Source organism: Emys orbicularis, chromosome 3 (assembly GCF_028017835.1).
Source record: "Emys orbicularis isolate rEmyOrb1 chromosome 3, rEmyOrb1.hap1, whole genome shotgun sequence".
NCBI lineage: Eukaryota > Metazoa > Chordata > Testudines > Emydidae > Emys > Emys orbicularis.
The window spans coordinates 176142793-176163384 of record NC_088685.1 but is presented as its reverse complement, the minus strand read 5'-3'; positions in this window follow the sequence as shown (position 1 = coordinate 176163384).

Below are 20592 nucleotides of genomic sequence, written 5' to 3'. Positions count from 1 at the left end.
AAATATAAGCAGCTACAAAGCCACTCATGCTCTGTAGTGTAGTGTAGTGTAGTGTAGTGTAGTGTAATGCCTATGGAACTGGAGCAGTAAACAGCACAAGACCTAAGGATCCCTTGTTACTACAGGTTCAGCACCATTGACTGTCCCAAACCGTAGAAAGGTTGGGAGAAGGGGGGGCATCAAGTCTCTCTTTCCTCTCTCTAAACATGTGCCCCAAGGAGTAGGGTAGGTGAGCAGAGAGAGACATCTAACCATGCTACTCCTCTGTACAAAGCTTGGGTCCTCCTGCATGCAAACTGGGAAGGGGCAGAGGACAGTTTCCCTGAACAAGCCAATCAATTCAGAATCTATTCTGACAAACAGGGAGAATACAGAACAGCCTGGAATTTATGGAAAGCTGGGAGGGGGATTCAGGTTCTGACAGGCAGATTGTGCAGCACAAGTACATTATGGATTAAACACAAATCCTCAGGATCAAAGGCATTCAGTTTATCTGCTTTTAAATCCATTGTCTGGTTAGAAAGCAGATTAAAGTCCCAATAGAAAACCACAGAATTCCCCCCCCAAACCAAAGCATTTCCTTCCCCAGGCCGGTGCGTCCCAAGTTGGCACTGTTCCGGAAAATGATTTCAACCCTCTCTCTGTTTTTCAGTGACTGCAGAACAGTGAAACTTTGGGAAATACACTGGGGGAAGCAGGGATTTTAAGCCCCCGTTGTGAAGGGAGGAGATAGACACAGACTGTGGCATATTCATCCTTGCTGGCATAATTTTAAGCCTGTTTCACCTGTGTCCCTGAAGGGTCGTTTCACTGAAAATTAGAACTATGAATATTTGAGTCTCCTTGGTTTCCATCAGCATTAATGACTGCTGGGTACACTGAACACATTAACGACACAAAAAGGCAGTTTTAGGCCTGGTCTACACTGGGGGTGAGGGAGGGGAATCGATCTAAGTTATGCAACTTCAGCTACGTTGTTACCCGGGGTTCTTTCAACCCAAAGCTCTTGGTAACTTTTACTCTGTGCGAGGAGGTGTCAGGAAATAAATCAGGGGAGACAGGGCCGTCCGACCGATAGATGGCTGGCACAAACAGGACAACACAAGAGTGCTTTCACTTAAAGCTAAGCACTTACACACGTCCGCAACAGGTTAGTAAAACACCCCCAACCCTTGATAATTACCAAAGCTGAGTGTGGCTCTCGAGTGGCACAGTGGCAGCCCGTCTGCCGGTGGGGAACACAAGATGCATCCAGAGGGAGAGACCAGTCCCCAAACGAGTCCCCTTATTTATACATTAGTAATAGAATGACATGTCCCTTAAAGAAACCTTGTTAAATAAGCAGTTTCAAGCAAGAGGTTCCTTCTGATTATTGATTAACCAGGTGTGGGTTTTTCCAGAGTCTGCAGCTCTGAGACCCCAATAGACAGAATCTCTTTTAAAATGCATGTATCAGCAACTTCAACACAATTCTTATCAGGAAGGACGTGGGGCCAAGCTGCCCCTTCCGTGGGACCCCAAAACCCCCTTCCCTCCTGCCTTGGTCAAGCTGAGTTTGCTGAATGGCCAATTTACAGCTTGCTGACTAGGCTGCTTTTTAACAATAAGCCATAGTGGTTTTAGGCACTTTACTGGTTTGCCAAAGTCTCCCCGTACAACGTGAATAATGTAACTGAAGTCGACGTACTTAGATCTACTCACCGTGGGGGGCGCCTCTCGTGGCGCTGGAGTACAGGAGTCGACGGGAGAGCGCTCGGGGGTCGATTTATTGCGTCTAGACTAGACACGATAAATTGACCCCCGCTGGATCGATTGCTGCCCGCCGATCCGGCGGATAGTATAGACATACCCTCAGACATGAACACAGCAATGGCACAAGCAATAACAAGAGAACTGGATGTAGAAAGTGGAGACTGGGCATTATTCTACCCTCGAGTGAATGACAGCTGCACTCATGTAACAGAAGAACTGGACCCATTTATTGTAGAACAGTCTATAGGGCCTGATTCTCCTTGCACATACCTGTTGTGAAGCTCCAATAATGCCAACAGAGTTGCTTCTGATTAAGACTATGTCTACACTATGCACCTTTTAGCAACACAGCTGTGCCACTACAGCTGTGTCGCTAAAAGGTGTGCAGTGTAGCTGCTCTTGTCCATAGGAGAGAGCTCTCCCACCAACAAAAAATTCCACCCCCAATGAGTGGTAGTAGCTTTGTCGGCAGGAGACCTCTCCCACCAACAAAGTGCTGTTCACACCGGCGCTTTTCCTTGGTAAAACTTTGTCATTCCTGGGGGTGTTTTATTCACACCCCTAAACGACAAAAGTTTTACCAACGAAAGTCCAGTGTAGACAAAGCCTAAGTGACAGGAAAAAACAGGCCCAATGTCCCCCTGTGTCAATGTTCTTCCGGCATGGACTAGGGTTGTGAACACAGGCATGCTGGGGAGGAGACAAAGTGTTTAGTCAGACCAGCCAGTTGATTATGCTGGAGCCACGACAAAAAACAACGGCTTCAGTATAATTTACCAGGATGCTGAGGTAAAAGAAGGACACCTACGTCCTGAGATGTCAGTGGGAGTATTACGAGTGAAAAGAAAAAGAAAGAAAGATTGTTTTAATTTCATATTTTAAAAAGTAGTTACACATTCAACAGTACAGGGTGGGTAACATTCATACCTGGACAGAGGGCCAGCACTAGGGCCATGCAGCATCACTTAAGTCCTAGCCCTAAGTGATACATAAATCTTGCACCAGTCCCAGCAAAAAGGTCAATTTCACCCTATGAGAGTCAGTTAACAGCATATAGAGTCACTTACATGAATATGATCAGTATTGTATAACAACCACTCAGAAGAAGTCACAAGGAAAGATAGAGGTAATACATTGCAACTAATAATAAATAAAAAAACCCACTACTCTCTACAAATCAGAGCTGAAGACAACTAAGACCTTCAGAGACATTTTTCTTTGAAGAATCAGAGCCTCATTTACATGGAATTGGATAGAAATTCCCGCAGAGAAAATAATACCTGTGTGTATCAGTTTCTAACCAAGCCTTAATTTTTGTGTGGCTGCTTCAGGTCCCCTACAAGTCCCTGTTGACATTCATTCTATTTTAAACACATTTGTTGTTTAAACATGAGAACAAATTTCTTTAATATACAAACCAGGCACAATACAATTTCAGAGCATTGAAAAATATAGCACTGAAAAGAAGGGTGACAAGCAATTATTCCTGGCTCAGTCAGATATTCTCCAAATGTCTAAAGAGCAACTTATCTGACATTTCTATCCCATAAATAAATAGCATTGTTTCCTTGTCCTTAATATTTAATTTGCCAGACTTTCCCTTTCGCTTTTTCTCCCCCCTAGTAATTACAGTTTTCTATAGAGGTTATTTTTTCCCTTCCCACAGAGTTGTTTGGATGATGAAACCATTACTTTAAAAGCTGAATCCAAATAAAATCCCCTCCAGATATTTTGCACTGCCTCTGCTCTGAATCTTATGAAATCATGCTGTGCAAGGTGCTGTTTCCCATCATCCCTGTTGAAAACATTTAGGCTAACAGTAAATATTAGTCAAATGAGTACAAGCCTGTAATGGTCCTCACTCAGGGTCTGGTTGGGTAGTGTGGCCGAGTGATCATGGCCACAACCCCGGACTGCCAAGGGGTTTGTGGGGAGGGGAGCCCAGGCCCTCCCATTCCACTGGGCTCTGACCCAGGGCCCTTTGGGCTACCAGTAATGTGGCAACGAAGGCTGCCCTCCCTGGTTCTTTTCCTCTCATCTCCTGCCCCGGAGGTCAGCTCAGTCCAAGGCCTGGAGCTGTGGGCTGCATGTCTACTCACCTCCACTCTGTCAACCAAATGAGCAAATTCCCTGTCTTTTAATTCCTCCAGCAGATGGAGCATTTGCTGCAGGTGTGGCGGGGTGGGGCTGACTGAGCCCCAAATGATCCCTTAACCCCTTGTTGCTCAGTGTGGGGTTTGTACACTCCATCACAAAGCCACATATCCATGTGCAATGATTGTGGGACTTCAGGTTGTAGGCATATGGGGTGACATTTTCAAAAGCACCTAAGTGACTTAGGAGACTAAAGCCCGTTGACTGTCAATGAAACGTAGACTCCTAAGTGCCAAAATCACTATTGAAAATGGGGCTTATATTGAGTGATATATAGAAATGTCTTGTTATAGTGTTCCTTACTTAGGTACCAGTCCTGCAAGGTGATAACCAGCTAGGATGGGTTTTGAAGGAGTTCAACACCTTGCAGGGTAGGGTTCTAATTACAGTTAGGATCTGATCCAAAGCCCATTCAACTCAAGGGAAAGACTCACATTGCTTTCAGTATCAGGGGGTAGCCGTGTTAGTCTGTATCTACAAAAACAACAAGGAGTCTGGTGGCACCTTAAAGACTAACAGATTTATTTGGGCATAAGCTTTCGTGAGTAAAACCTCACTTCTTCGGATGCATAGAGTGAAAGTTACAGATGCAGGCATTATATACTGACACATGGAGAGCAGGGAGTTACTTCGCAAGTGGAGAACCAGTGTTGACAGGGCCAATTCAATCAGGGTGGATGTAGTCCACTCCCAATAATAGATGAGGAGGTGTCAATTCCAGGAGAGGAAAAGCTGCTTCTGTAATGAGCCAGCCACTCCCAGTCCCTATTCAAGCCCAGATTAATGGTGTATTTGCAAATGAATTTTAGTTCTGCTGTTTCTCTTTGAAGTCTGTTTCTGAAGTTTTTTTGTTCAATGATAGTGACTTTTAAATCTGTAATAGAATGACCAGGGAGATTGAAGTGTTCACTTACTGGCTTATGTATGTTACCATTCCTGATGTCCGATTTGTGTCCATTTATTCTTTTGCGGAGGGACTGTCCGGTTTGGCCAATGTACATGGCAGAGGGGCATTGCTGGCACATGATGGCATATATAACATTAGTGGATGTGCAGGTGAATGAGCCCTTGATGGTGTGGCTGATGTGGTTGGGTCCTCTGATGGTGTCGCCAGAGTAGATATGGGGACAGAGTAGGCAACGAGGGTTGCTGCAGGGATTGGTTCCTGGGTTGGTGTTTCTGTGGTGTGGTGTGTAGTTGCTGGTGAATATTTGCTTCAGGTTGGGGGGTTGTCTGTAAGCAAGGACTGGCCTGCCTCCCAAGGTCTGTGAGAGTGAGGGATCATTTTCCAGGATAGGTTGTAGATCGTGGATAATGCGCTGGAGAGGTTTTAGCTGGGGGCTGTATGTGATGGCCAGTGGTGTTCTGTTATTGTCCTTGTTGGGCCTGTCCTGTAGTAGGTGATTTCTGGGTACCCGTCTTGCTCTGTCAATCTGTTTCCTCACTTCCCCAGGTGGGTATTGTAGTTTTACGAATGCTTGATAAAGATCTTGTAGGTGTTTGTCTCCGTCTGAAGGGTTGGAGCAAATTCGGTTGTATCTTAGGGCTTGGCTGTAGACAATGGATCGTGTGATGTGTCTTGGATGGAAGCTGGAGGCATGTAGGTACGTATAGCGGTCAGTAGGTTTCCGGTATAGGGTGGTGTTTATGTGGCCATCACTTATTTGCACTGTAGTGTCCAGGAAGTGGATCTCTTGTGTGGACTGGTCCAGGCTGAGGTTGATGGTGGGGTGGAAATTGTTGAAGTGCAGGTGGAATTCTTCAAGGGCCTCCTTTCCGTGTGTCCATATGATGAAGATGTCATCAATGTAGCACAAGTAGAGGAGGGGCACTAGGGGACGAGAGCTGTGGAAGCGTTGTTCTAAGTCAGCCATAAAAATGTTGGCATACTGTGGGGCCATGCGGGTACCCATAGCAGTGCCACTGACTTGAAGGTATAAGTTGTCCCCAAACCTGAAGTGGTTGTGGGTGAGGACAAAGTCACAAAGCTCAGCCACCAGGCGTGCTGTGGCCTCATCAGGGATACTGTTCCTGACAGCTTGTAGTCCATCCTCATGTGGAATATTGGTGTAAAGTGCTTCTACATCCATGGTGGCCAGGATGGTGTTTTCAGGAAGAACACCAATGCATTGTAGTTTCCTCAGGAAGTCGGTGGTGTCTCGAAGATAGCTGGGAGTGCTGGTAGCGTAGGGTCTGAGGAGAGAGTCCAAATAGCCAGATAATCCAGTGAGTTTTGGATCAGGCTCTAAGTCACTAGCATATAATTGTCTTCTCACTTAGAATATCTAGGGAATTAATATATTTATGAGGAGCCAAGCCTCATGGCTCATTACAACACAGATAAATCTATTCTGCATAAGCCTCTTTCAAAGGCATTGTTTTTCTTTACTTCAGTAACATCCATAAACATTATTGCAATGAGAGAAGGAAACAAATTGCAATAATAATGTCACCATTTTTAATAAGCTGAACAGATCCCTAATGCATCATTGTCCCTCTCCAGGTGTACTTGAGTGTGGTTATTACAAATAGAGGAAGGCTGAATTTTGTTTGTAAAGTTTGCTGTAAAAACCCTATCTACTTCCACTTGTCACATTATTTTAAGCTCATGCATTCACCAGCTGCCTGAACCTCCAGCGTTTGTGTCTCTGGAGGGAGGCAGGGACCAACCGCTGCTAGCAGCCCTGAGAGAGGGACCACTGCTTTGCGCCCCCCACCCCACAGCCCAGGAGGCTGTGGCCACAAGAAAAGGTCCTGGTATTTGGTGGCCGCATGCGTTCATGGTGGCCGCATTTGAGAAATACTGTGTAGCCTTAATCCCATCTATATAGAGTCAGCTCTTTGAGTCCCCCTTCTCCATGCCTTGAAACAGTTCCTCAGAAACTCTGCAGCTAATTAGATCTTTTTGAATGACAGCCATCCCTCTCGTTTTGGGGCTTCCGACCCTTCCCTTACCCTCCATGTCTAAATCTAACACCCTATATATTCTTCTGATCTTCTTTTCATATTCCCAAACCATCTAACCTCAATTGTTCCATAATTGATACCACCTTCATGCTTCCCCTAATTCATTTGTTCCAAACATGGGCCATCCTTTTAATTGCAAGTATCCATTCTTTTCATTTCCACTGTATTCAAGATCTGCCTCTGTCTTGTCCTCTGTGCCCAGCATTTGAAGCCATACAAAAGCGTAGGCCTGATTACTGTCTTGTAGATCATACTTCTCAATTTCATAGGCATTCTCCTATCACAAATTGCTCTGCTCACTTCTCTCCTTTTAGCCCATGTCTTTCCTGTTCTGTTTATAAGTTGTTGAGTTTACCATTTTCCTGTAAAGCAGTCTTGTGTAAATGAGAATCAGACCCTAATCGGGCTTTTGGCATATATTTTTGTTCTAGTGTAAATGATACATGTCCAGTTATGCTAGCATTATCTGACTGTTTAAAAGGGCACTAGTACATCAGACCTCATGGCAAAATATCATGGTGCTAAACCAGTTTCTGGAAAAATGTATAGTGCATTTGTAGGATTTTTAAAAGTTCTGCTTCCATAGTGAATCAAAACAGAGTTTAGCTCCTAGCAAAATGGAATCTTCAATATTTTCTGCATTTTTTAAACTAGAGATTGAAGCTTCTTTTTCAAGCTTGCTGATGCAAGCCCCATAAAGATACATACTACACAGACTATTGTGAGAGATTGTGCCACACACTCTCAAAGAAACTGCGAAACCACCTGATCAGCATCCTGTACAGCAAACAGGTAAAGATTAAGAAGGAACTCTCAGAACTGGAGTCTCTCATAGAAAGCCAACCTTCCAAACAAACTTCCACGTGGCTGGACTTTACAAATACAAGACAAGCCACATACAACACACACTTTGCTTCTCTACAGAGAAAAAAGGACAGTAAACTATCCAGACTCCTACATGCCACAAGGGACTACAACAGTGGTACCCTCAACCCACCCAGCAATATTGTTAATCTATCCAGCTATACAATTAGCCCAGCAGAAGAGTCTGTCCTATCTCGGGAACTCTCTTTCTGCCCCACCACCCCCACAAACACAATACAGTTCTGCGGTGACCTGGAAGCCTACTTTAACCATCTCCGCCTCAAGAAATACTTCCACCACGACACCGAACAGCGCAGTAGCCCACAGAAACCATCCTACCAACAATACAAGAACAAGGATTCTGTGTGGACTCCTCCTGACGGTCAAAACAACAGACTGGACTTCTACATAGAGTACTTCCACCGACATGCACAGGCTGAAATTGTGGACAAGCAGCATCACTTACCTCATAACCTCAGCCGTGCAGAACGCAACACCATCCACAGCCTCAGAAACAACTCTGACATCATAATCAAAGAGGCTGACAAAGGAGGTGCTCTAGTCATCATGAACAGATTGGATTATGAACAGGAGGCCGCTAGACAACTCTCCAAGAACACATTTTACAGGCTACTATCTTCTGATCCCACTGAGGAGTACCAAAAGAAACTGCACCATCTGCTCAAGAAACTCCCTAAAGATACACAGGAACAAATCCATGCAGACACACCCCAAGAGCCCAGACCAGGGGTATTCTATCTGCTTCCCAAGATCCATAAACCTGGGAATCCTGGATGCCCCATCATCTCAGGCATTGGCACTCTTACACCAGGATTGTTTAGCGATATAGACTCTCTCCTCAGGCCCTACGCCACCAGTACTCCCAGCTGACTTCCTGAGGAAACTACAATGCATTGGTGATCTTCCTGAAAACACCATCCTGGCCACTATGGATGTAGAAGCTCTCTACACCAACATTCCACACAAAGATGGACTACAAGCCGTCAGAACAGTATTCCCGATGATGTCATGGCTCACCTGGTGACAGAATTTTGTGACTTTGTCCTCAGCCACAACCATTTCAGATTTCGGGATAATTTATACCTTCAAGTCAGCGACACTGCTATGGGTACCCGCATGGCCCCACAGTATGCCAACATTTTTATGGCAGACTTAGAACAATGTTTCCTCATCTCTTGTACCCAAGTGCCCCTCCTCTACTTGCGCTACATTGACGACATCTTCATCATCTGGACCCACGGGAAGGAGGCCCTTGAAGAATTCCACCGGGACTTCAACAATTTCCACCCCACCATCAACCTCAGCCTGGACCAGTCCACACAAGAGATCCATTTCCTGGACACTACCATGCACTATACTGGAAACCTACTGACCGCTTTACTTACCTACATGCTTCTGGCATTCATCCAGAACACACCATATGATCCATTGTCAACAGCCAAGCCCTAAGATACAACCGCATTTGCTCCAATCCCTCAGACAGGGACAGACACTTTCAGGACCTCTTTCAAGCATTCTTAAAACTACAGTACCCACATGGGGAAGTGAAGAAACAGATTGACAGAGCCACATGCGTACCCAGAAGTCACCTACTACAGAACAGGTCCAACAAAGAAAGTAACACAACGCCACTGACCATCACCTACAGCCCCCACCTAAAGCCTCTCCAGCACATCATCAAGGATCTACAACCTATCCTGGAAGATGATCCCTTGCTCTCACAAACCTTGGGAGGCAGACCAGTCCTCGCTTACAGATAGCCCCCCAACCTGAGGCAAATACAGTACTCAGCAGCAACCACACACCACACAACAGAAACACCAACTTAGGAACCATCCCCTGCAACAAACCTCGTTGCCAACTCTGTCCACATATCTACTCAAGTGACACCATCACAGGACCTAACCACATCAGCCATGCCATAAGGGGCTCATTCATTTGCACATCCACTAATGTGATATATGCCATCATTTGCCAGCAATGCCCCTCTGCCATGTACATTGGCCAAACCGGACAGTCTCTACGCAAAAGAATAAATGGACACAAAGCAGATGTCAAGAATTATAACATTCAAAAACCAGTGGGAGAGTATTTTAACCTCCCTGACCACTCAATTTCAGACTTAAAAGTGGCCATTCTTCAACAAAAAAACAGACTTCAACAAGAAACTGCTGAGCTGGAATTCATTTGCAAACTTGACACCATCAAATTAGGCCTGAATAAAGACTGGGAATGGCTGGGTCACTACAAGAAATAATCTCCCATCAACTGTTGAGTATGGGTCATCCACCCTGATGGAATTGGCCTCGTTAGCACTACAAAAAGTAATTTTTACTCTGTTGACATTTCCATCTTCTTGTCAACTGTTGAGAAAGGGACACATCCACCCTGATTGAATCACTGACCCCCACTTGGTAAGGCAACTCCCATCTTTTTTTGTGCTGTATATTTATGCCTGCCTGCTGTAATTTTCACTCCACACATCTGAAGAAGTGGGTCATAGCCCACGAAAGCTTATGCTCTAATAAATTTGTTAGTCTTTAAGGTGCCACAAGACTCCTCGTTGTTTTTCCATGAAGATAGGGCAGCCTGTCAGAGTGGAAAGATGGCACTTTTTGTCCTTGTTCTTCCATTGTCAAGGTTTTACATTTGAAATCAGTACTTCATAGTGAATTTAAGAATTTTGAAGAGACTGAAGTGATTGCCCTAATACATATTCCATATAGGCAATGAGAGATTCCTCTCCCCCTGCCCCATCTAGGGATAAAGGGATGTCTTGAGCCTCAGGTCTTTCTCCAATCCCAGTGATTATCCCTCTACAAGCCACTTATGTTCTGTACAAAGTAGGACTAATTTACTAAACTTGAAATTTTAACTAAATGCAGACACTACAAAAAGGAGTTGGAGGCTTGCCACCCAGACCTGTTCATGCTCCTAAGATCCCATCGGCATGTTTTTTCTCCCTTAGAACCATCTTCTGGCTTCAAATATAAGCATATAGCTCTGAAAAAGATTTGGGGATCATGGTGGATAATCAGCTGAACATGAGTTCCCAATGTGATGTTATGGCCAAAAGGGCCAATGTAATCCTTGGATACATAAACCAGGGAATCTCAAGAAGGAGTAGAGAGGTTATTTTACCTATGTGTTTCACACTGGTGCGACTGCAGCTGGAATACTGTGCCCAGTTCCGGTGTCCACAATTCAAGAAGGATAAATTGGAGCGAGTTCAGAGAAGAGCTATAAGAATGCTTAAAGGACTAGAAAACATGTCTTATAGTGATAGACTCCAGGGGCTCAATCTATTTAGCTTAACAAAGAGAAGGTTAAGGGGTGACTTGATGTCCATCTATAAGTACCTGCATGGGGAACAAATATTTAATTATTGGCTCTTCAGTCTAGCAGAGAAAGGTATAACGTGATCCAATGGCTGAAAGTTGAATCTAGACAAATTCAGACTGGATATTAGCTGTAAATTTTTGACAGTGCAGGTAGTTAACCATGGGAACAATTTACCAAGGGTTGTGGTGGAGTCTCCATCGCTGACAATTTTTAAGTCAAGATTGGATCTTTTTTCTAAGAGATCTGCTCTAGGAATTATTTGGGGGGAAGTTTGATGGCCTTTTTATACAGGAAGACTAGATGATCACAATGGTCCCTTCTGGCCTTGGAATCTATGAATCTATTTCTATTAAAAGTCAGAATCTGGCCCACAGTGAAATTCAACTTCATGCAGAAAGAGCACCCAAACACAGAGCTCCAGGTCACTTCCAGAGAAGCGAGTGCAGAGGGGAGGATTAGAGATCAGAACCAGTGGCCACGTAGCAGATGTCTATGTGCCTTGCATTTCTCCCTCATCTGGAATAGCTTCTGAACAAACAGGAAATCAGGGTGTGCCCAGAGTGGAAGCAAACTGTTCTGGGAAACTTTAGGTTCCACATTGAAAGCCTGTCAGTAGGGTGGTGGTCTGTTTTCCCCAATCTACCTAGGCAACAACAATACTGGTTGCTGCCATATTAATAAGAGAATTGGTAGCACTACAGCATCTTTCTCATCAATTCTGGCTTGCAGACGCAGTAGCTCATAGCATGTCAACATACCCTGGGCATTCCACATTCTTCCAGCAATGTTTAGAGATTGTCTGTGGAATATTGGTGTCTAAACTCCTTTACTGTTGTTTCATCTTTGTGCTAAGATTGTTTAATGGTCTTCCAGGATCACTGCTGGTCAGGGCCGGCTCCAGGCACCAGACGAGAAAGCTGGTGCTTGGGGCGGCAGCTTGTAGGAGGTGGCATTCCGCCCAATCCTAGGGCGGCACGGCCGCTTTTTTTTTTTTTTTTTTTTGGTGGTGTTCCGCTCCGGCCGCTCTGTAGGGGGCGGCGGTGCGGAGGACGGGAGTGCCCTGCAGCAAGCCCGGCAGGGCAGCCCGCGTCCTTCCCTCCCAGCCAACCGGAGCAGCGCAGAACCCTCCCGGCAGGCAGCGGGGCTGCGTGGCAGCGCCCCGCTTAAGCCCTTGCCGCCCCCGTTCTCTCTCTCCCCCCCCCCCCGCACCCTCCCCCTCCCCCCGCTAGCCGGGGCACATCTGCAGTGCAGGGAGTCCTCCTGCACCCTGGCTCCGGCTGCCCCGCAGGTTTTTTTTTTTTCTGCTTTGCCATTCTGGCCGCCCCGTTTTTTTTGGGGCGGCCAAAAAACCGGCCCTGCTGCTGGTATTTCAGGCCCTTCCTTCTCCACCTCAGTGAGGGGGCCACTATCCTGCTCCGAGCTCTTCCTCATCTCCAATTCAATTATTTATGCTCTAAGCTACAATGGGATTTACACTCTCCAAATGCCAGGCTCTGAATTCCTCCATTGCATGTTAGAGTACTGGATGCTACAGCTGATGTCTGTGTGGGAAATTGGGTTTGCCAAAAAAATGGCTGAGAGGTACTGAGTTCAGAAGCAAATATGTTTTTCCTTGAAGTATCTAACAAGAAATGTATTTTGTCTTAGATTGTCCCACACTCTCAAACCATAGGCATATATTGGCTAGATACTATATATATAAAGAATAAAATGCCTATCAGTTTTACCGCGTTAGGTCGATTTAAAAATAACCACATCCACACAACCAACCCCATTCCATCGACCTAAACGGCTCTTAAAATCGACTTCTGTACTTCTCCCCAACAAGGGGAGTAGCGCTAAAATCAACTTTGCTGGGTCGAATTTGGGGTAGTGCGAACGCAAATCGACATTATTGGCCTCCGGGAACTATCCGAGTGCTCCATTGTGACCGCTCTGGACAGCACTTTGAACTCCGATGCACTAACCAGGTACACAGGAAAAGCCCCAGGAACTTTTGAATGTCATTTCCTGTTTGGTCAGCATGGCGAGCTCAGCGCACTCGGCAGCACAGGTGACCATGCGGTCCCCCCAGAATTGCAAACAAGCTCCAGCATGGACCGAACGGGAGACACTGGATCTGATTGCTGTATGGGGAGAAGCATCTGTGCAGGCTGAACTCTGATCAAAAAGAAGAAATGCAAATATATTTGCCAAAATCTCACAGGGCATGTTGGACAGAGGCTACACCAGGGACACACAGCAGTGCCGCGTGAAAGTTAAGGAGATCAGGCAAGCCTACCAAAAGACAAAGGAGGCAAACGGTCGCTCCGGGTCAGCGCCCATACATGCTGCTTCTATGATCAGCTGCTTGGCATTCTAGGGGGAGACCCTACCACTATCCCACCACTGGTCTGCGGACACCTGCAAGGGAGGAGTCTCACGCAACAGGGAGGAGGATTTTGTGGATGAGGAAGAGGAGGAGGAGGAGAATGCACAGCAGGCAAGCGGTGAATCCATTCTCCCCAGCAGCCAGGACCTTTTCATCACCCTGGAGCCAATACCCTCCCAAGGTGGGATCCCCGACCCTGAAGCTGGAGAAGGCACCTCTGGTGAGTGCACATTTGTAACTACAGTACAGGGTTTAAAAGCAATTGTGTTTAATGTTTGATTTGCCTTGAAGAATTCGGATGCATTCGCGCCCAGTACAGCTACTGGAAAAGTCTGTTAACGTGTCTGGGGATGGAGCGGGAATCCTCCAGGGACATCTCCATGAAGCTCTCCTGGAGGTACTCTGAAAACCTTTGCAGAAGGTTTCTGGGGAGGGCTGCCTTATTTCATCCTCCATGGTAGGACACTTTACCACGCCAAGCCAGTAGAAACTATTCTGGAATCATTGAAGCACAAAGCATGGCAGCGAATGGTCCTGGGTTTTGGTCGCATTCAAGCAACATTTGGTCTATATCTTTCTGTGTTAGCCTCAGTAGAGTGATATCATGCATGGTCACCTGGCTGAAATAGGGGAATTTTTGTAAGGGATTAGTAAAAGGACCATGTTCATGCTGGGCTGTTTGCGCTTGGCTAAAAGGGATCATCCCAGAGAATAGCCATGCGGCGGGGGAGAGGGGTGAAGGGATCATCCCAGAGAATAGCCAGGCGGTGGGGTGGGTGTGGGTGTGTGCTGCACATCCACCCAAAAACCGCAGCTCCTCCTTTTAAATGTGAAACCCAACCCATTGCTTGCTCTGGGAAAGGAGGCACTGCAGTTTGAAAACATTCCCACGTTATGAAGATGTAAGAAGCCAACCCCCCATACCAAAAGGCTTACCATGGCTGCATGGAAACTGAATTCTGTTGCCCAGCTGTGTCTGATGTGTCACCATACCGGCAGGCATGGTGACAATATAAAAGGCAAAATGCGACCTTGTACCTAAAGCACATGTGCTGTCTGCTGTGAATTGCTTGATTCACTGTGAAAGAGTCTCCCTTTTGTTCTCAGAAATGTATCATCTTAATTTTTACTCTCCCTTTTTATCTCCCCCCAGGTGCAAATGTTTCTACGCTCCCCCTATCATCTCCGTCCCTGAGGTTACAGCAGATTAGAAGGCGAAAAAAACGCACTTGCGATGACACGTTTGCTGAGCTCATGCAGTCTTCCCACACTGATAGGGCACAGCTTAATGCATGGAGGCATTCAGCGGCAGAGGCCAGGAAAGAATTAAGTGAGTGCGAAGAGCGGAGGCAGGAAGCCATGCTGAGGCTAATGGGGGAGCAAACAGACATGATGAAGCGTCTGTTGGAGCTGCAGGAAAGTCAACAAGAGCACAGACCCCCGCTGCATCCACTGTATAACTGCATGCCCTCCTCCCCAAGTTCCATATCCACCTCACCCAGATGCCCAAGAACGCGGAGGGGAGGCTCTGGGCACCCAGCCACTCCACTCCAGAGGATGGCCCAAGCAACAGAAGGCTGTCATTCAAACAGTTTAATTTTTAGTGTGGCTATGATAAACAATGTGGCCTTGTCCTTCCCTCCTCCCTCGCCCCACCCGGGCTACCTTGTCCGTTATCTCATTTTTATTTTTAATTAATAAAGAAAGAATGCATGGTTTCAAAACAATAGTTACTTTATTTCGAAGCGGGGAGGATGGTTGGCTTACAGTGAATTAAAATCAACAAAGGGGGCGGGTTTGCATCAAGGAGAAACACACAACTGTCACACCGAAACCTGGGCAGTCATGAAACTGGTTTTCAAAGCCTCTCTGATGCACAGCACGCCTTGCTGTGCTTTTCTAATTGCCCTGGTGTCTGGCTACTGAAAATCGGCTGCCAGGCGATTTGCCTCAACCTCCCACCCCGCCATAAACGTCTCCCCCTTACTCTCACAGATATTATGGATCACACAGCAAGCAGCAATAACAATGGGAATGTTGGTTGCACTGACGTCTGACCTACTGAGCAAACAGTGCCAGTGAGCTTTTAAATGTCCAAAGGCACATTCTACCACCATTCTGCACTTGCTCAGCCTATAGTTGAACTGCTCCTTACTACTGTCCAGGCTGCCTGTGTACGGCTCCATGAGCAATGGGAGCAAGGGGTAGTCTTGGTCCACAAGGATAACTATTGTCATTTCAACATCCCCAATGGTAATTTTCTGGTCTGGGAAGTAAGTCCCTTCTTGCAGCTGCTCGAACAGCCCGGAGTTCCTAAATATGCAAGCGTCATGCACCTTTCCCGGCCATCCCACGTTAATGTAGGTGAAACGTCCCTTGTGATCCACCAGGGCTTGCAGCACCATTGAGAAGTACCCCTTGCGGTTCACGTACTGGTTGGCAAGGTGGTCCGGTGCCAAGATGGGGATATGCATTCTGTCTATCGCCCCACCACAGTTAGGGAACCCCATTGCAGCAAAGCCATCCAGTATGACCTGCACATTTCCCAGAGTCACTACCCTTGATAACAGAACGTCAATGATTGCATTGGCTATTTGGATAACAGCAGCCCCCACAGTAGACTTTCCCACTCCAAATTGATTCCCAACTGACCGGTAGCAGTCAGGCATTGCAAGCTTCCACAGGGCTATTGCCACTCGCTTCTCAACTGTCAGGGCAGCTCTCTTCTTGGTATTCCTGAGCTTCAGGGTGGGGGAAAACAACTCACAGAGTTCCAGGAAAGTGGCCTCATGCATGCGAAATTTTCACAGCCACTATGAATCATCCCATACCTGCAACACAATGCGGTCCCACCAGTCTGTGCTTGTTTGCCTGGCCCAAAATCGGCGTTCCACTGTATCAACCAGCCCCACTGCCGCCATGATGTCCCAATTGCCACAGCCTGTGCTTTCAGGAACGTCTGTGTCCATGTCCTCATCAAAATCCTCCTCGTGCTGGCATCTCTTAGCCCGGTTGTGCATATACTCCAGTATAATGCGCGAGGTGTTTACAGTGCTCACAACAACAGCAGTGACGGTGAGCTGAGCGGGCTCCATGCTTGCCATGCTATGGCGTCTGCATGGGTAACCCAGGAAAAAAGGCACGAAACGATTGTCTGCCGTTGCTTTCACGGAGGGAGGGGCAACTGACGACATGTACCCAAAACTACCCGCGACAATGTTTTTACCCCATCAGGCACTGGGAGCTTAACCCAGAATTCCAATGGGCAACAGAGACTGCGGGAACTGTGGGATAGCTACCCACAGTGCTCTGCTCTGTAAGTCGATGCTAGCCACAGTAGTGAGGACGCACTCCGCCGATTTAATGCGCTTAGTGGGGACATAAGCAATTGACTGTATAAAATCGATTTCTAAAAATCGACTTCTATAAAATCGCCCTAATTTCATAGTGTAGACATACAGTTCTATATAAACAATGGATTTAAAAAAAAATTATCATTTCTTTAATGGTTCTCTTTTTTGTTTTATTTATTCTTCAATACTGTATTTCAATAGTTGTGTTTCGAATGATGTTGATAGAAGATCACTATGCAAACTCACCGAATGATGTACAGTAGAACCTCATTTATCTGAAACTCACTTATCCAAAAAAAAACATGTATCCAAAATTGGGTTAGGTATCCCAATATGTATCATTTGAATGCAAAAATTCTTAACAGTCACATAAATTCTGCTCTGCCGTCTACACTGAGATCTACTGTGTGATTGTAATTGGGATTTTTTGACTCCCACTCATTGGTTTCTTAAGACATTGTTTTATATAAAGAACCTTCAAAAGAAAATGAAAAGAGATTATTTTGCTGAAATCTCCAGCAGACTCAAAATTTTTCATTACAACAGAAATGCCAAGGGATGTATAAGTACATAAACACAATTTCCACTGTACTGTATCTTGCACTACACTAACAAATTCTCTGCATGATTTCAATTGTTCTCTCTGTACAATATTATGATATTTTTTCTTTTGACTACATCAGAGAATACTATGCAGCTATTCCATAATATTTAAGCCTTACTAATAGAGAGAAACTGTCAGGTTAAAAGAACAGGAGTACTTGTGGCACCTTAGAGACTAACAAATTTATTAGAGCATAAGCTTTCGTGGGCTACAACCCACTTCTTCGGATGCATCCGAAGAAGTGGGTTGTAGCCCACGAAAGCTTATGCTCTAATAAATTTGTTAGTCTCTAAGGTGCCACAAGTACTCCTGTTCTTTTTGCGGATACAGACTAACACGGCTGCTACTCTGAAACCTGTCAGGTTAAAAATCATATTTGTAAAAAATGTATTTACTCATCTTAGATGAATAAAAAGTGAAAGAATTTTAAAAGTTTAATTTCACATTTCACTACTTATGCTGCTTGATCACTCTTTGCATGCCACTCAGCTTGGACGAAAAGTCAACTTCACTTGACTAGTCAGTTTCACTCTCTAGTTCTTTAGTGCACATACCATACTGAACTATTGGGTTGCAAGTATTGCAGGACAATGTTTACTTTTTGTTTCATGTACCACTACTAGGTTGCTGATCTACCCTGTGCTAGTTTTATCTTCTTTTCAACTTGCCAGTTCCTTCTCCAATGATTCCATCAGGGCTAATGGAATTGTGCATTTTGGCAGTCTGATGGGTTGCATATGGGGATTTATTTCTAATTTCAACTCACCCTCGGGGTGTCCATTTCCTTGAAATATGCTCTTATATTCAGTTAGAATTCTAGACAGAGCCCACAGCTTCATGTTGAGGATATTGTAGTGTTGTACTGCAATCAGATCCGTGGCTTGCATTGCCCTGCTGCCCTCAGTGGGTGGTATTCCTGCATCAACTACTATAAAATCCAGATTTAACATCTCTTGATTTGTGGGTCTCTTGTCAACAGCCTGAATTTACCCCCTGGCCTCAGGATGGTTTTATTGTACAACACATGAGCAAATTTTACAGTCTAATATTGCTATTTATCAGTGTTGCTGGAATTACATTGTAGCTGGCTCCACAGTCCAGATGGAATCAAAGTAGTTGTTGATATAATACCATAGTTGCAAATATGTCAGTTGAATGGCTGGCAGCCTTCTTCTGCAGATCATGTACACTAAGAGTCTCTGGATCTGCTGAGGATCTCCTCCTGTTCACTGGAAGTCTCTGCATCCCCTCAATCACTGCATGTACTGCTATTTTTTATTCCTGCGGTGGCTGCAGCACTGGGTCATTGACCATAGGCTGAGCATTTTTCTTTCATGCTGCTTTCTACAGTATATACGCTGGAGCATGATGCCTGCATTCTCAGTTACTCCATCTCTCTCATGCTTCCTGGGTTCCTTTAGCTTGAGCCTGTGTACTTGTTCTGCTTCAGTGGCTATTATCGTTTTGCTGAACGGTTCATTTATGGCTTATTACAACAATCTGTAGCCCACTAACCCCCTCCTTTTGTCCTATAACTGCAGAGGTGTTAATGGGCCACTCTACCTTGAATGGTCCCTTACAATAGGTGCTAACTACTTATGCTAAACAATCTGTTCCACCTTGCACTGGACAGTGGCTTTTTTAAATATTCTGAAAATAGCGCCCACTATATTATGGGGCGAAGGAAGCAGTGATGCAGCTGAAATAGGCAATGTGAACATCCTAGTTTTTATAATAAGTTCTCCAGACCAAAAAGAGTACATTCAACTTTGTGTGGTTTTACAACACTGTAACTACTGTATCACTTCAGAGATAATGGAGACAGGCTTTAGGATAACTGCTTTATTTAACTAACAACAAGACATAACCGTTAATGTAAACAGAGTACTGATGCTGCTGTAACCTAGCCTGGCTGCATTCACTTTCTCAGCCTCTGCGACTGGTTCCTGTCTCAGAGCGTGAGAGAGTCTGTGAGTCAACAGGAAGTGTACTGCTGCACGGTATCGTGATGGATATGCCACAATTTCCTGCTGAAGCATAACCCTTTACAGTGCAAGTGTAACCCTTCTGCCCGTCTGAGTTGGCAGCAACAAGGGCCGGGTTCAGTATCTAGGGGTTCCGTTTCAATAACGCAATGCAAAACCGGCTCGAGCCCCCACCCAGTGACCTGGGACAATTACATACCACCCCCTGGGCGCCTCTAAGAGGCAATACTTCCCCTCTCGCAAGCATGGAGTCTGAGTGTAGCAGAAAATGTTTAATAACATGAGGTAAACGACATCAGCATTAAATTGGGAAAACACCACAAACAGGATTCATAAGACAATCCATGAGCAAAAGACCCACCCCCAAAGTCCCAAAAGTCCAAAACCCCAAAAGTCTCTTGAGTCCAGCAACCCAAGAATCACCCAAAAGTCTCTGTCCCTGGTCAGTGCAGCCCCAGAGTTCAAAAGTTTATCTGCAGAGTCTTACCCCCCCCCCCCAGCCTGAGTGGAAATGGGGGGGGGAAGAAAGGGGCATGCGGGGTATTAAGGGGCACCTTACGTGGTCTGAGGCCGACTGCCCCACCTCTCCATGGGGTTCTGCTGCAGCCTTCACCATGAGCTGCTCCACGCCACCAGCCGCTTCGCCCCTCCAGCTGTCCCGTGAGCCACTCCAGCCATCCTGCAAACTGCTCCACTCCGCTCGTCGTCCCCATCCCACAAACTGCTCCGCTCTGCCAGCCACTTAGCAATAAATCTTCAGGCTCCCCCACTAGTTAACACAGCACTCAGTGATTTCAGCTCTTTATTGATTTCAGCTTGTAGTAGAGGAGCCCCAGTGCTGGTGCACCATTGGCGCAAAGTGAATTCAGCATAGCAGCCTGTAATTAGACTCTTAATAGAATCAAAATTAGCTCTGCTATTCAACCGTAGAGAGAGGAGGTGGTGCAACTGATGTTTCAGGCCCTCAAAAGGGGCCCATACCATCAAGTACAATTACCTGTCCCCAGCCTCTCTCAATTCACTGGGTTTTGGAACCCATGTCCCTTGTCTAGCGAGTGCTACTTAGGTGATGGTGAGACCCTCTGTCATAAAACAGTTTCATTGTCCTTGATTCACATAATCAGGGTAACAACACTTTATTCCTCCTGCCCCAATAACAGAGAAACTGGGGATCCCACA